The sequence below is a fragment of the Schistocerca americana genome, chromosome X, assembly GCF_021461395.2.
Source record: "Schistocerca americana isolate TAMUIC-IGC-003095 chromosome X, iqSchAmer2.1, whole genome shotgun sequence".
Taxonomy (NCBI): Eukaryota; Metazoa; Arthropoda; class Insecta; order Orthoptera; family Acrididae; genus Schistocerca; species Schistocerca americana.
The window spans coordinates 205,135,848-205,153,223 of NC_060130.1; the positions used below are offsets into that span (position 1 = coordinate 205,135,848).

Sequence of the window (17,376 nt, forward strand, 5' to 3'; positions counted from 1 at the left end):
GACAGATAATAACAATGCAAAAGTAAAATTTTCAGTCGAGGGAAGACTTGAACCAAGGACCTCTCGTTCAGCAGCCGCTCACGCTACCACGGGACCACGGCGCTCCTAATTTCAATTACTCCATTATGTTGCTTATGTGGCCCATGGACTACTCAGTTTGTATATTTTGCTTATTTTTTCATAGTTCCACACAACTTCTTCCTGTTTTCTCAACTGATCTGTGTTCAGTTTTTCAAGGCCTATCCACTGTGCCAACTTATAACTAAATCTGAGGGGGGTGCGATGGGGAGGTTCCCTTGTCAGAGCCATTTGAACCACCGAGCAAGGCCAGCCATGGGCCCCGTGGGTCGGAGCAGGTGAGGGGGCACCATTCCAATCCTTTAAACGGCCCACGAGGAATAATAACCTATGGTGAAGGTATTTTCGTGAGGAGGATATTTAAATGGGTGGTTCATACGTCTGCCACTGTTTTTCACCGGCACAGTCCCACGACGTGGCATCTTGCAGTCGACCTCTGTGTCCAGTAAAACAAATTACACCCCATCACTCCCAAATTGTGTCAAAATGTCTCGGGGAACACTCCATGCACGTGAGGGTTCTTGCATGGCCGACCAGGTCTCCCCCATTCGGCCCAATGAACCACATCTGAGAGGTCATACAGCGAGATTTGCATGCCGTCCACATAGCTCCGACCAGTCTCTGAACTGTTAAGCCGGATGGATGGTCACGTATCAGAATGGCTATCTACAACATTAGATTCATTGTGCAATGCATATTACAACTTGTCAGGATCATTATCTGTCTGGAAGAAGGAGCTACATTGTATTAGGTGGGTATTGTTAACTCAAATTCTTCAGAGCTTACATCGAGAGCTTCTTTCTGGAAAGCGGCTTCAAATGTCATCGTAAAACACCCGGAAATCTTGTAAATACATACAAGAATCGAAGTCACAGAAAACTATTTACATTTACATCTACATAAATTCTCTACAAGCCATCGTATGGTGCGTGGCAAAGGGTACCCTATACCGGTACAAGTCATTTCCTTTCCCGTTCCACTCGACAATTGAGCGACGGGAAAACGACTGTCTGTATGCCTCTGTACGAGCGCTAATCTCTCTAATCTTATCATCATGGTCCTTACGCAGTCAGCCTCATATGCCGGTTCTCTAAATTTTCTGAATAGTGCCCCTCGGAAAGAACGTCACCTTCCCTCCAATGATTCCCATTTGATTTTCCAAAGCATCTCCATAATACTTGTGTGTTATTCGAACCTACCGGCAACACATCTAGCAGTACAACGAAAAACCGGTCCAAAGTGGCAAATTTAACTTTTTTTATTTACTCGATGACTAGTTTCGGGAGGAGACTCATTTTCAAATTATCGTAAGAGTCAAAAACGGTATTTTCGAAAGTGCAAAAAACATGTCAAAAATGTGTAAACGAACAGTTATCTGTGCCGGCCGGCGTGGCCGAGCGATTCTAGGCGCTACAGTCTGGAAACGCGCGGCCACTACGGTCGCAGGTTCGAATCCTGCCTCGGGCATGGATGTGTGTTGTCCTTAGGTTAGTTAGGTTTAAGTAGTTCTAAGTTCTAGGGGACTGATGACCTCAGAAGTAAAGTCCCATAGTGCTCAGAGCCATTTGGTTTGAACAGATATCTGTATGTGCTGCAACTGTTCGTTTGCACATTTTTGGCATGTTCTTGCTTTTTCGGAAATACAATTTTTGGCTATGTTACGATGATATGAAAATGGGTCCCGGCCAGAAACTAGCCATCGAGTGAATAGAAAAATAGTGAAATTTTCTACTTTGGACCAGTTTTTCGTTGTATTGATTAACTGAAGTTGCTGACCCACAGCTATTTCAGTATGCTGGATGTTCACAAATCTAGCAGCCCGCTTCTGAATTGCTTCGAGGAGGAGGAGGAGATTAGTGTTTAACGTTCCGTCGACAACGAGGTCATTAGAGACGGAGCGCAAGCTCGACTTAGGGAAGGATGGAGAAGGAAATTAGGCCGTACCCTTTGAAAGGAACCATCCAATTGCTTCGATGTCTTCCTTTAATCCGATCTGCTGTGGATTCCAAACACTCGAAGAGAACTCACAAGTGGCTCGCACAAGTGTTCTGTATGTGGTCTTCTCTATACGGATGAGCCACACTTTCCTAAAATTCTCACAGTAAACCGAAGTCGACCATTCTACAATCTTTACATGCTAATTCCTTTTCATACTGCTGTGCAATTTTACGTCCAGATATTTAGTTGATTTCACTGTGTCAAGCAGTACATACTAATACTGTACTCGAATATGAGAGGTTTGTTTTCCCAGCTAATCTGCATTTCCTTACATTTTTCTACATTGAGAGCTAAATGCCATTCATCACACCAACTAGAAATTTTCTCTAAGTCATCCTGTATCTTCCTTCAGTGACTCAACAACGATACTTTCCCATACATCACACATCAGCAAACAACCGTAGACTGCCTCTTATTACACTTCCCTAGGGAACTCCTAACGATACCCTTGCCTCTGATGAATATTAGCCCTCGTGAACAACATACTGGGTTCTTTTGCATATGAACTCTTCGAGGCAGTCACATACCTGGGAACCTTCTCCGTATGCTTGTTCCTTCGTTAATAGTCGGCAGTGTGGCACAGTGTCGACTGCTTTACGGAAGTCTATGAATAGGGAATCCGCCTGTTGCCCTTCACCCATGTTTTGTAGGATCTGATGTGAGAAGAGGGCAAGCTGAATTGCGCACGAGCGATGCTTTCTAAAACCGCTTTGATTTGTGGACAGAAGCTTTTTCCTCTCAAGGAATTTTGTTATATTCGAAGTAAGAATACATTCTAGGATTCTGAAGCAAACCGATCTTAAAGATATTGCTCTGTAATTCTGCAGGTCCGTTCTTTTACCCTTCTTATATACAGGAGTCATCTTCGCTTTTTTGCAGTCGCTTGGGACTTCTGTCTGGGCGAGAGATTCGCGACAAATGCAAGCTAAGTAATGAACCAATGCTCTAGAGTACTCTTTGTAAGATCGAGTTGGGATCCCATTAGGACATAACAGCTTATTTGCTTTCAACTCTTTCAGTTGTTTCTCTACACCAGGGACGGTTATTACTATGCCCTCCATACAGGAGTCTGTGCATGGGTCAAACGACGGTAAGTTTGTACGATTCGTCTGGGTGAACGATTTCTTAAATGTGGAATTTAAAACTTGGGCTTCACTTCTGCTGCCACGCCAGACTGGTCAATGAGTGATTGGATAGAAGCCTTAGACCTAATGAGCAATTTTACGTAACACCAGAATTTTCATGGGTTCTGGCCAAGATCTATTGCTGAGGTATGACTGTCTTACTAGTTGTAAGCTCTTCGATCTTTTTACAGACGCACGGATTTCTATTAAGTTTTGCCTGTCGTCATTTGCGCGTTCTCTTTTGAACCTGAACTGCAATAGCCTTTGCTTACTCGACATTTTTCGAATTTCGTTGTTAAACCACGGTGGGTGTTTTTCATCCTTAACCCACTCCACAGCAGGTTCGTGTACGAGGTGCATCAGATAATTTGCGAGAAACATTAACAGCAGCGAAAGCTCTTAAACAGCCGAGTGTGCCTGTTCAGAGTAGCATTGTTCTGACGACATAGACATTGTACGCCTCATAAGACTTGCATAACACGAACGAAAGAGTTAAAAGTAGCTAGGAGAACTGCACGAATCTTATGTGCAGTCAGTGTTTCCCGGTATGTGAAATGTAACACTTCGCGGATGAAAGCTTGTGATGACAGCTATACTTTTCTTTTAGTTCGCAAAAAGTGTTTAGGCATCAACAGCCGCAACCAAATTCTTCCAGACAGAGCAGAACTATCTGTATTCAGGGGATGAAGTTTTAATCATATTAAGAAGCTGTTAGGCTTTGTCAATAAAGGAGTTCTATCCATTTCGAATCCAACGGAAGGTGTTTAAGTAGGCCAACAGAAAAATATGTACTAGGCTATTATGTTCGTTGTGCAAATTTGAGCCCGCATCTCGTGGTCGTGCGGTAGCGTTCTCGCTTCCCACGCCCGGGTTCCCGGGTTCGATTCCCGGCGGGGTCAGGGATTTTCTCTGCCTCGTGATGGCTGGGTGTTGTGTGCTGTCCTTAGGTTAGTTAGGTTTAAGTAGTTCTAAGTTCTAGGGGACTGATGACCATAGATGTTAAGTCCCATAGTGCTCAGAGCCATTTGAACCATTTTGCAAATTTGAGGTGAGGTACAACAGAGATAATGAAATAAAAATTAACATCTAGTGAATGCATAGATAGACAGCGTAAAGAAGAGAGAGCCGGCCGCTGTGGTCTAGCGGTTCTAGGCGCGCAGTCCGGAACCGCGCGACTGCTACGGTCGCAGGTTCGAATCCTGCCTCGGGCATGGATGTTTGTGCTGTCCTTAGGTTAGTTAGGTTTAGGTAGTTCTAAGTTCTAGGGGACTGATGACCACAGATGTTAAGTCCCATAGTGCTCAGAGCCATTTGAACCATTTGAAGAGAGAATAAACAAATGACGGCTGAGAAAACCTCTTATGTTTGAATGCCAATGACGGTAGTATATTTTTCGAAAAATCTCAAAATTATTCGTCTCTGATTACAGAGTTCATTGCCATCAGTGAAAGCAATAGAAAATTACAAAGAAGCGAGGTCAGTGGGATTCCTTGCGAATCGTGCTTTGTCACAGCTTAAACCAAATATGGAAGGGTATCAGGTAACCTGCAGGGAACAGAAAAATCCATTCCTATACCGTTCACATACCTGAAAAATTCATGAGAGTGCTCGCCACTGTGAATAAAATCCTGCGGAGAATGAAACAAAGAACGTCTTTCTGGAAATTCTATCTTTTACTGAGTTCGATAAATAAAAGAGAGAAACGGAAAGCTGACTGCACAGATCTGCTACGTGAAATAACTGAAATGGCAGAAGAGCAGTTTTTCCACATTTCAGGACTCGCATCATTTGCAACTGGCGGAACCCTTACGATCGATATCAGATTTTCTGGTATGGATGTATTTCAAATTTCAATGATGTGTCAATTTTTATTTGAAATCAACATGCTTCACTGTGTAATAAGTTATGGATGTACTTGGCGTTATAACATGTCATACAACCTAATCTTATTAGTCTCTAGTACTAACAGACAAAGTAACTTTTACCATTTAGCGCGGAGGAGGAAAATATCTTCGTATTATGAAATTTACGGATAAGAGGGAAGTATGAATTAGTTCTGTATTGATGTTCGGGTAGTACGTGTACAAATTTTCGGCGGAAAGACGTATCTAACAACAGTCTGTAACACTTTCTTATTGGTTTCACACAGTATAGTGGTAAATGGATGTTGTCAAAGACATCACTAAGGCAGATGAAGCTCTGGTCCAGAGGTGAATGGCACACTGAAGCTGCAACAAGTACGAGAGGTGATTAGAAATTAAGGTTACAGAGCCTGCAGTGAAACGCGTAAATTTTATTTCATACAACCACTACTGCCAAATGAAAGTACAGAAGAGGGCGCGATGAAAAGTAATGCCTCCGAATTTTTAGTTTGTTCTTAATGTAGATATATATCACGAAATAGGGGAGATAGTGCCACAGACATGACACGTGAATTGGAGTGGCAATCATTAAAACAAAGGCGTTTTTCGTTGCAAAGGGGTCTTATCATGAAATTTCAATCACCAGTTTTCTCCTCCGATTGCGAAAACATACTGTCGGCACCCTCCTACATGGGGAGAAATGATCATTAGGATAAAATAAGAGAAATCAGGGCTCGCACAGAAAAATTTAAGTGCTCGTTTCTCTTGCGCGTCGTTCGAGAGTGGAACGGTAGAGAGACAGCTTGAAGATGGTTCACTGAACCCTGTGCTAGACGCTTGATTGTGAATAGCAGAGTAATAACGTAGATGTAGATGTAAACGAATATCGGTTGAGTTATTACATGGTATGCATATTACTGTGTCGACTTTCCCGCTTCGCTGACTTAAGTTGCAACCCTTTGCCGCTTGAGGGCTCCGAATTGTAGCGTGTAACATGGCGGTGTGTTACCTACACTGATTATCCCAAACCTTATGACCACTGCGCACCGCGACGTTGGATGCCTTCTGATGGCGTTGCAGGCACGTGACGCGGTAACAAAAGTATGTAAGCGGAGTAGACATGGACGAGGGATCACCCTAGTGAAGATGTGGGCTGCAAACAGGTAAAGCCATCGAAATAAACGACTTTGACAAAGGACAGATTATTATTACGCTGAGCCTACGGAAAAGTATCTTAAAAACGGCGAAATGGTCGAATGCTCACGTGGTACTGTCGTGAGCTCTACGGAAAGAGGTGGAAGGACAGGGAAACGACCACTAGAATGCTAAACGGTTGGATATCCACGACTCTTCACAGAACGTGCGGTTCAGAGGCTTGTCTGATCTGTAAAGGAGGACAGATAACCACTCCAATTTCATTCTTGTATCAGCCAACAAATACATATTTGACGTCTTAAAATAGGCATGAATATGTGTTTTTTCACCTGACGCAAACTCCTCCTCACAAACGCAATTCTCGAGAACGTCAACGTCTGTTAATAAAGACTGGCCAAAGAGTACCTTATGGCCAACAGATTCAGAATCAACTGTCTCTGCCGAAACACTAAAATACTGGTGTGTGCACAAGTGTTTCGGAGCACACTGTTTATTGTACATTGTTGAACATGGAGCTTCGCAGCACACCACCCCCACGGGTTCGCATGTTTACGGTTGCAGTGGACAAAGGACCATCGGAAGTCGACCGTCGATCAATGGACACATGTTGGCTCTTCTGGTTAATCACATTTTTGCTGCACTAGATGGTGTTCATCGCATACCCCGTCATCGAGGTGAATTGTGGCTCGAAACGTGCAGTGCGACACGGGCGTGGGCTAACGGGAGCAGTATCATGCTATGAGAGACATTCTTCTCCGCTTGCAGGGGACGTGTGGTAGTAATCGAAGACTCGCTGACAGCTTTCGAACCACCTGTATCCCCTCATGCTAGATGTCATCTTTTAGCAGTATAATTGTCCGTGTCTCGGAGCCAGAACCGTGCTACAGTGGTTTGAGGAGCATTATACTGAACTCACGTTGATGTCTCGGTTACCAATTAACCTGATGTAAATCCTATGGAAACCAATTGGGTCGGTATCGGGCGTCATCACCGCGTATGCATATCAATGGCTCGTTAGTTACGCGAATTACATGTGCTTTGTGTATACAGCTAATTCCACATACCTCCACAAACCTACCAACAAACTGTCGGATCTCTGATACGCAGAATCAGTGATGTGTTTCAATTCAAAGACGGACAACAAGCTATTAAGCAGGTGCTCATAATGTTTTGGCTCATCAGTGCACGTCGGTGCGGGAGAAACAGCGTGCTCCAATCGAGTTCTTAACCACATAAAGCGTACCTCCAAGTGAAATCTATAGAAGAATGAAAGCTGTGTACAGTGATGGCTGTATCGCAATTGGGTTGTTCGTTCTCGTAATGGAAGAATTGGTAATGATAACATTAAAGTGTGTGTCAGAGCTTAGTGTGTTTCCAAAACTTAAGGGATATTTCGAGGAATTCGCTTTGATAATCATGAAGTGGTGCAAGCAGAGGTGAGGTTCTCAACAAAGACAAACATTCTACAAGTGACAGCATCCACAAACTGGTCTCTCGCTGAGAGAAATGTGTTCGTCGCCAGGGTGACTCTGTTGGATATGTAGATATAAGGATAAAGATGTAGACTGTTACTAAAGTTCTTTTAATTTAAAATGCTTTAAGAGTTTTCACATAAAAAATTCAGTGGCGTTATTTTTCAGCACGCCCTTGTACATTAGCTTTTTCTTCGACATAATCTCCCTATCGGTCTAGGCACTTGTCGCGTCATGGAATGAGTCTGAATATATCCTTGGGGTAAAAATCCTGTCCTTGGGTTATCAGTCACGTTGCCGGGAAGTGTTTCACCTCCTCGTCTGAAGCGAGCCTCCTGCGTGCTCCTTCAACTGAGAAAAAAGGTGAAAGTCGCTTGGAGCGAGATCCGAGCTGTAGGGCGGATGGTAGATGATGTCCCAGAGAAACTGTGTCAACAGCGTGGTGATCATCTTTGCTGTTTGAGGTAGCGCGTTGTCATGAAGGAAGATGATGTCCTCTTGAAGGAACACCTAGGAGGCCGACGACTCGATTCAGACGAGGAGCTGAAATACTTCGCGACAACTTGGCTTAGCACGCAAGGATAGGATTTTTACCAGGAGGGTATATTCAAACTCATCCCACGAAGCGGCAAGCCCCTAACTCGATATGGAGACTACGTTGCAAAATAACTTAATGTACGTACTATCAGTTGCCTGTATCGGCTGTATGAAATAGAGTAAACAGTTTTCACTGCAGGCTTTATAACTTAGTTTCTCATCACCTGTCATACGCGTTTACAGGAAAAGGAGCGATATCAGAACCTCCAGACCATGCAAACACGTTTAACTTACTAGTCGATATTTTCCTTCTCTCCTGAATACGACTTCATTGTCTTAACCGCTATAATACCGCTCACTTTATGGATACGAATAATCTCCAAGTTCCAAAAATTTTGGAAAAATGTTGGAGACACGGCAAAATTCTAGTTGGTTTACATCATGGTCAAATAGAGAGATTCCTAAATCAGATATCGGACTGCAAACTGCAGTTTAAGAAAATCACCAGCAAGAATTAAGCGAAAAGAAGTCAGATTAACAGAGGAATGATGAAGTACGTTTGAAGTACTCTAAGGCTGTAGTTGATAGGATAAAGAATACTACAGTACGCAGTTCAGTTGAAGAGCAATTGATATTTCTAAAAAGGGAAATCACGGAAGTTGGGCGGAGAAATATAACTACAAGGAAAGTAACTGTGAATTTGGGCATTATAAGAAGTACTTCAACTGATAGACGAAAGAAGGACGTACTAAAATGTTCAAAAATGACAGGAATAAGGCCATATAAGACTTGGAAATGAAATAGGAAGAAAGTGCAGGGTGGCCAAGGCGAAATGGCTGCATGAAAAGTGCGAGGAAATGTAAACAGGAATGAATGTCAGAAGGTCTGATTCAACATGTAGAAAAATCAAAACAACCTTGGGTAAAATCGAAAACAAAGGTGTCAACATTAAGAGTACAAGAGGAAATCTACTTTTAAATGCAGAAGGCAGAGTGAATAGGTGGAAAGAGTACATCAAAGTATTCTTCGAGGTGAAAGAACTATCTGATGACGTGATAGAAGAAAAAATGTGAGTTTAAATGGAAGAAATAGGGGATCCAGTATTGGAATCAAAGTTTAACATAGATTTGAAGACTTGCAGTCTAATATGGCGGAAAGCCTAGATAAAATACCTTTGGGATTTCTAAAAGCAATGGGGAGAAGTGTCAAATAAACTAGTATTCAAATTGGTGTGTAGAATCCATGAGTTCGGAGAATACCATCCCAAATTCGGAAAAATATCATCCACACAATTTCGAAGATAGAAAGGACAGATAAGTGTGAAAACTATAGCACCATCAGCGTAACAACTCAGGCATCCAGGTCACTGACAAGAAAAATATACAGAAGAATGGAAAAGAAAGGCATCTGTTTGATGCCGACCATTTTGGCTTTCGGAAAGGTAAAGGTACCAGAGAGGCAGTTCTGACGTGGCGCTTTATAGTGTACACAGGATATAAGAGAAATCAAGACATATTCGACCTACAAAAAGGCTTCGACAGTGAAAGATGGTGCAAAATGTTCTAAGATCTCAGGAAAATAAGTTTAATATGTGGGGAAAAACGGAAAGAGGGAAAAATAATAAAGGAAGACCAAGAAGGAAGTGACAGATTAGAAAGAGTGTAAGGCATGGATGTAGTGTTTCGCCCCCAGTGTCCAATCAATATATCGAAGAAACAATGATGGATATAAAAAATAGTAGATGCAGAGGGATTAAACTTCAAGCTGAAAGGATATCAATGATAATATTCGCTGATGACATTGCTGCTTTCTGCGAAAGTGAATTCACAGGACTGCAGGGCCTGTTAAGTGGAATGATCAGAAATGAGTACATATTGTGGATAAAGAATAAACCGAAGAAAGACGAAAGTAATGAGAAGTAGCGGAAATGAGATAAGCACCAAACTTATCGTCAAAACTGAGGACCACGAAGTAGACGAAGCGAAGGAAATCTGATACTTTGGAAGCAAAAGATCAGATGACGGACGAAACATGGAGGACATAAAAAACAGACCAGCACAGGCAAAGAGGTGATTCCTAACCAAAACAAGTTGACCAGTATCAACCATCAACCTTAATGTGAGGATGAAATATCTAAGAACGTACATTAGGAGCACACCATTATATTGAAGTGGGTCACGGACTGTAGATAAAGCGGAAAAGAAGAGAATCGAAGCATTTGAGATATGATGTATAGAAGGATGTTGTCAAATAGATTGACTCATAAGATACGAAATGAGGAGGTCCTCTGCAGAATAGGCAATGAGAGGAGCGTGTGGGTTCAAAAATGGTTCAAATGGCTCTGAGCACTATGCGACTCAACTTCTGAGGTCATCAGTCGCCTAGAACTTAGAACTAATTAAACCGAACTAACCTAAGGACATCACACACATCCATGCCCGAGGCAGGATTCGAACCTGCGACCGTAGCGGTCACGAGGTTCCAGACTGAAGCGCCTTTAACCGCACGGCCACACCGGCCGGCCGAGCGTGTGGGAAACAGATAGTATGTCAATTAGGTTCCTTTCAGAGAATGCTGTTGCAGTAACTCCTTACCTAACAATCATTTACAACCGATCGCTCAACGAAAGATCGGTGTCAAAAGAGTGTAAAGTTGAACAGGTCACACCAATATTCAAGAAAGACAGTAGGAGTAATCCACTAAATTACAGGCCCATATCATTAATATCGATATGCGGCAGGATTTTGGAACATACAGGGTGTAATTAGTCTGGGAACACTTTCAACTATTTATTGCAAAAGAACTAAACGTTGCACAGGTGTCATACATATTGCATTTTGAAGAGCAACTCTGAATTTTTTTTTACAAACATTCAATATGCGAACCATGAGTGACCCGGCAAACGTCAATACGGTAATCGAATTCTTGCCATACCCGTCCCAGCATGGCATCGTCGAATGTGCTAGTTGCTTGTCGTATTCTCTCCCGAAGCTCTGCTACATCACGTGGTACAGGCAGTACATACACCACATCTTTAATGTATCCCCACAGAGAAAAGTCACACGGAGTGAGATCTGGTGATCGGGGTGGCCATTTCATGAGCTTCAACACACAAACGCTCACTCCGCACCTGAACTCGCCAAGTTTGTGACTAGCGCTGACTATCGGCAAATTACCAAACTACGCTGTGGCGGTATATATGAAAAAAAACCCTTCAGGATTTCTCTTCAAAATGACATATGTATGATATCTGCACAATGTTTGGTTCTTGTGCAATAAATAACTGAAAGTGTTCCTGGATTTTATGTACATGCTGTATATTGTGATCGAACATGACGAATTACCTCGAAGAGAACGCTCTATTGACACACAGTAAAAACGGATTTAGAAAGTAATCGAGTAAAACAGAAGTAACTTCTCTCGTTCCCCAAGATAATGTTATAGGTCCTCTGCTGTTCCTTATCTATATAAACGATTTAAGAGACAATCTGTGTAGCCGTCTTAGGTTGTTTGCAGATGGTGCTGTCGTTTATCGTCTAGTAAAGTCATAAGTTCAAAACCAATTTCAAAACGATTTAGGTAAGATATATGTATGGCGCAAAAATTGGCAGCTGGCCCTGAATAATGAAAAGTGTGAGGTCGTCTACACGAGTGCTGAGAGGAATCCACTAAACTTCGGGTTGCACGATAAATCAATCAAATATAAAGGCCCTAAATTCAACTAAATACCTATGAATTACAATTGCGAACAACTTATACTGTGAAAATTTTGTGGGGACAGCCAGCGAAATACTGCGTTTTATTGGCAGAACTCTTAGAAAGTGCAACAGGTCTACTAAAGAGACTGTCTACACTACACTTTCCCGTCCTCATTTGGAGTACCGAACTACTGTGCGGTCTGGGATCCTTGCCAGATAGGATTTATACTACCGTGAAATAGGGGAAAGTGTGTCACGGACGTGATACGGGAATTGGGGCCGAAATCATTAAAACAAAGGCGTTTTTCGTTGGGGCGGGATCTTCTCACGAAATTTAAATCACCAAGTTTCTCCTGCGAATGCGAAAATATTTTGTTGACGCCGACCTACACAGGAAGAAACGATTATCCTAATAAAATAAGCGAAATCACGGCTCGCACGGAAAGATATGGATGGTCTCTTTCTCTGCGCGCTGTTCGAGAGTGGAATAATGGAGAATTAGTGTGAAGGTGATTCCATGAATCCTCTGCCAGGTGCTTAACGGTGATTTGCAGAGTCGCCATGCAGATGTAGATAAGAAGAAGCGAGATGATGATAGAGCATTTGTTAAGACATCAAGGAATAACTTCCATGGTACTTGACGGAGTTTTAGACGTTAAAAACTGTAGGGGAAAACAGAGATGGGGATATATCCAACAAGTAGTGGAGGACGCTGCGTGCAAGTGCTACTCTGAGATTAAGAGACTGAAACTTGAGAGGAATTCGGGGCGACCGCATCAAATCAGATAGTGTTGATAGAAGAGATAGAGCAGATCCAACTGACAGCAACGCGCTTCGTTACAGGATCATTTAGTAATAGCGAAAGCGTTACGGAGATGATAGACAAACTCCAGTGGAAGACTCTGCAGGAGAGACGCTCATTAGCTCGGTACGGGCATTTGTTGAAGTTTCGAGGACATACCTTCACCGAGCAGTCAAGCAGTATATTGCTCCCTCCTACGTATATCTCTCGAAGAGACCACGAGGATAAAATCAGAGATATTAGAGCCCACACAGAGGCATACCGACGATCTTGCTTTCCACGAACAATACGAGACTGGAATAGAAGGGAGAACCGATAGAGGTACTCAAGGTACCCTCCGCCACACACCGTCAGGTGGCTTGCGGAGTATAGATGTAGATGTAGAAACCAGCCATAGGGGAAATAAACTGAATTGCTTCTGTTTAAAACTCTTTGGTAGTGCTAATCTTCATTCTACAACAAGTGAAAAATCTCCTCCACTTTCACTGGCGAGAAAAATGTTTACACATGCTCGAGCTCTGCTTATGTCTTCTCACAAAGGGGTGTAGGGGGGGGGGGGGGGGAGGGAGGCACCACATTGGGATTACGGATTTGCTTCAAATTTTGCACACCGTTAGTGGGCCATTAAAACAATATAATTTCCAAGTAGTGAAGTGCACTACTCTGGCAATTCCGAGAAGTTTTACGAATATAATATCAATTATGTGCTGGCCGGAGTAGCCGTGCGGTTCTAGGCGCTACAGTCTGGAGCCGAGCGACCTCTACGGTCGCAGGTTCGAATCCTGCCTCGGGCATGGATGTGTGTGATGTCAAAATGGTTCAAATGGCTCTGAGCACTATGGGACTTACCATCTGAGGTCATCAGTCCCCTAGTACTTAGAACTACTTAAACCTAACTAACCTACGGACATCACACACATCCATGCCCGAGGCAGGATTCGAACCTACGACCGTAGCGGTCGCGCGGTTCCAGACTGAAGCGCCTAGAACCGCTCGGCCACACGGCCGGCGTGTGACGTCCTTAGGTTAGTTAGGTTTAATTAGTTCTAAGTTCTACGCGACTGATGACCTCAGAAGTTAAGTCGCATAGTGCTCAGAGCCATTTGAACCAGCCATTTGTCAATTATGTACCTGTGCATAGGTGCTGATGGCAAGATGCCGGCCGGAGTGGCCGTGCGGTTCTAGGCGCTACAGTCTGGAGCCGAGCGACCGCCACGGTGCAGGTTCGAATCCTGCCTCGGGCATGGATGTGTGTGATTTCCTTAGGTTAGTTAGGTTTAATTAGTTCTAAGTTCTACGCGACTGATGACCTCAGAAGTAAAGTCGCCTAGTGTTCCGAGCCATTTGAACCATTTGAGCCAAGAAGCGGTCAGCAATAATGCTTAGGAAGCTCAATCCTGTTACCAATTCCTTTTTGCTCTATATATTTTTGATCATATCTACATACATTTTCATTATTTAATTTAGATTACATTTGAGAGGTAATATAATGGAAAGAAACGACTAACTTTTTCATAAAGTTGTAGTGAATTTTATATGTTATTTGGCTGTCTACTATTTCTAATTAAATTTTCAAGGACAAGGGACAGACTTGGAAAGCCCAAGTTAAACCTCCATAAATAACGATGCGAATGATGTTATTCACAATCAGTAATATAGTAAGTCATAATGTGCTAGACCGCAAGAGTAATATACAATTATTGGTCGGATGTGCTCTCAACATCACACGGTGGAGGATTGTATTCGTATTAAATGCATAAATTGTAGCTTCATGAAAATACAAGTGTTCTTTTTCATTATATTACCTCACAAGTGTCATATAAAATAAATAATATGACCAGCTATGAAAAAAAGTAGATTAATGATTAAGTCTCAGAGGGAGTCGAACCGTCGCCTCATGTACGTTCGTCGTACAAAGCTCGGCCTCAAATCACTAAACCCCCATAAACTCTAACGGTTTCGGCGGGCACCTACGCACAGATACATAAGACACATAACAGATACGTAAACTTCTCTTGCAATTTTCTCGAAACTGCCAGAATAGTGCATCTTACTAGTTGCACGCTATGTTGTTTTAATGGCGTACTAAAGGCGTACAAAGTTTGAAGCAAATCTGTGGTCCGAACGTCGTGGCCACCGCCTGTCAGTTACTTCGTTAACACGGAGCTGGCAGTCATTAGAAGAAGTTCGGGGACTAAATTGTGTGTCCCATGAGTGTAATGGTAGATTTTCATTAGTTGTTTAGCGAAGGCAATTGTAAAAGTCGGTGGTACGACCCTCCTCCCCCCTTCATCTGACCGCAGCAGCCATTGTGCGCAAAGAGAGGGTGATGAATGCAAGCAAGTTAACGCTTAGCGTTCCACGCGGAATTTCTCCTGGGAGATTAGGCTGAGGCTGCAGTATGGCGAGGTAGAGTGGAAACCTGCCTCCAACATACATCAACGGCTCTCGTGAAATACCCGCCAAACTGGCGTTTTCTCTTACACTGCTGAGAAACTGGGTACCGATTCCTATTTGTTAGAATTTGTGTGATTAAGAAAATGACAAGATCGTAAACTATACGGGTATTTAGGACCAGCCATAAACTGACTTTTCTCATTGACGAAAGCGTCCCTAATTCCCTTGGTGTTTCGTTTTAAATGTTGCAGACTTCATCAAAAGAATCATTAAGTGCTGTAAATAAGGTGTTAAATAATGTGCGTAGTTGGAGTAATGTAGTGCCTGTTCTCTCGGACAAGAAAAATCTCTTACAGGAATCAGGAACTGGAAGTAAGAGGTTCATAGGTTGGTGACGCTACGTCAGTAGTGTGTAACAGGCTGATAATTTTGGTCGGAGTCGGCCGGTGTGGCCGAGCGGTTCTAGGCGCTACAGTCTGGAACCGCGTGACCGCTACGGTCGCAGGTTCGAATCCTGCCTCGGGCATGGGTGTGTGTGTTGTCCTTAGGTTAGTGAGGTTTAAGTAGTTCTAAGTTCTAGGGGACTGATGACCTCAGATCTTAAGTCCTATAGTGCTCAGAGCCATTTGAACCATTTGAAACGTGTCATTTCTTTTAGTCTCACTGCGTATTTCTTTCAGTTATTTTCTGTACTACATTGTATCACTTCTTTCTAAGTATGGTCCAAGTGACGCCTCATGCGAAAATTAATTTCGTCCTTAAGTTGGAATATTTTACGAGGACAGCATGTGACAGTGCAGCTCATCGTGAGAAAAAATCTTCTAGCTTATTTTGAGTCTCGTCCCGCAAAAAATAATATTAAATCAAAAAGGCTGCCCTATAATAATAAGGGCGAAATCAAAATGATAGACAGGGTATCCGACCAATAGCAGACGTTTATGGTTACACACGGTCTAGTAACATAATGTGACCACCGCCTGTCGTAAACATTAACGTGCAATAACCACTCACAGGCGGTAGATGGCAGCACTAGAAGCGAAGAGTATATAAAGCGTGTCGGGGTTATGCGGAAAACAGTGCGGTCGTAGTCGTAATAAAGAAACGGAGCAATGCCTCTGACGTCCAAAAGGGCATGATAATTGGCTTTCGGACCAACAGTGCAAGCATTTACCAACTGCTAAGTTTGTAAACTATTCACGCAATGCCATGGTTAAAGTATACCGTTCACGGAAAAATGGCGCTATCCAAAGCCGACGTCGAGGCAGCCGTGGTGCACCATGGGCCATAATTGACAGGAGTGAACGACAGACGTGGGCATGTGTACGGGAGAATAGCTGTACAACTGTTGAGCAACTGAAAGCCCAGATGAACCAAGGGGCTACCAACAGCGTCTCCTCAACGGCAGTTCAGAGAACGTTTCTGCGTATGAACCTCCTCAGCGGGTCCCTGGTACACGCACCGTTGATAACATGCTGTTCATCGGGGAATTTGCACGCCAGTACTGCAACTGGACTTCCACTGTGCGGTAAGAGGTGGTGTTTTCAGATGAATGCTCCACCATACAGAAAGCAAGCACACGGCAACAATCGTTGGAAGGGCCCAGGCCGGAGGAAGGAGCATTATGGTCTAAGGAATGTTTTTGTGGCATTACCTGGGTGATATTGTCATTCTAGAAGGCACAATGGCTCAACTCAGGTATGTATCTATCCTTGGGGACCAAATCCACCCCGACGTGGAAGGATCCTTTATTGTATGGTTATATGGTAGCGGAACAAACACTGGTAGCAGTTACTTCTGTAAAATATCTGGGAGTATACGTACGGAACGATTTGAAGTGGAATGACCATATAAAATTAATTGTTGGTACGGCGGGTGCCGGGCTGAGATTCATTGGGAGAGTCCTTAGAAAATGTAGTCCATCATCAAAGGAGGTGGCTTACAAAACACTCGTTCGACCTATACTTGAGTATTGCTCATCAGTGTAGGATCCGTACCAGGTCGGGCTGACAGACGAGATAGAGAAGATCCAAAGAAGAGCGGCGCGTTTCGTCACAGGGTTATTTTGTGAGCGTGATAGCGTTACGGAGATGTTTAGCAAACTCTAGTGGCAGACTCTGCAAGAGAGGCGCTCTGCATCGCGGTGTAGCTTGCTGTCCAGGTTTCGAGAGGGTGCGTTTCTGGATTAGGTATCGAATATATTGCTTCCCCCTACTTATACCTCCCGAGGAGATCACGAATGTAAAATTCGAGAGA

General features: G+C 43.3%; 1 protein-coding gene across 1 annotated transcript in view; it reads right to left on the reverse strand.

The window, feature by feature from the left end:
• The window catches only part of LOC124555920 (Down syndrome cell adhesion molecule-like protein Dscam2), a 397,942-nt gene that overhangs the window by 295,231 nt on the left and 85,335 nt on the right, over positions 1-17,376 (reverse strand). The window lies entirely within an intron of this gene.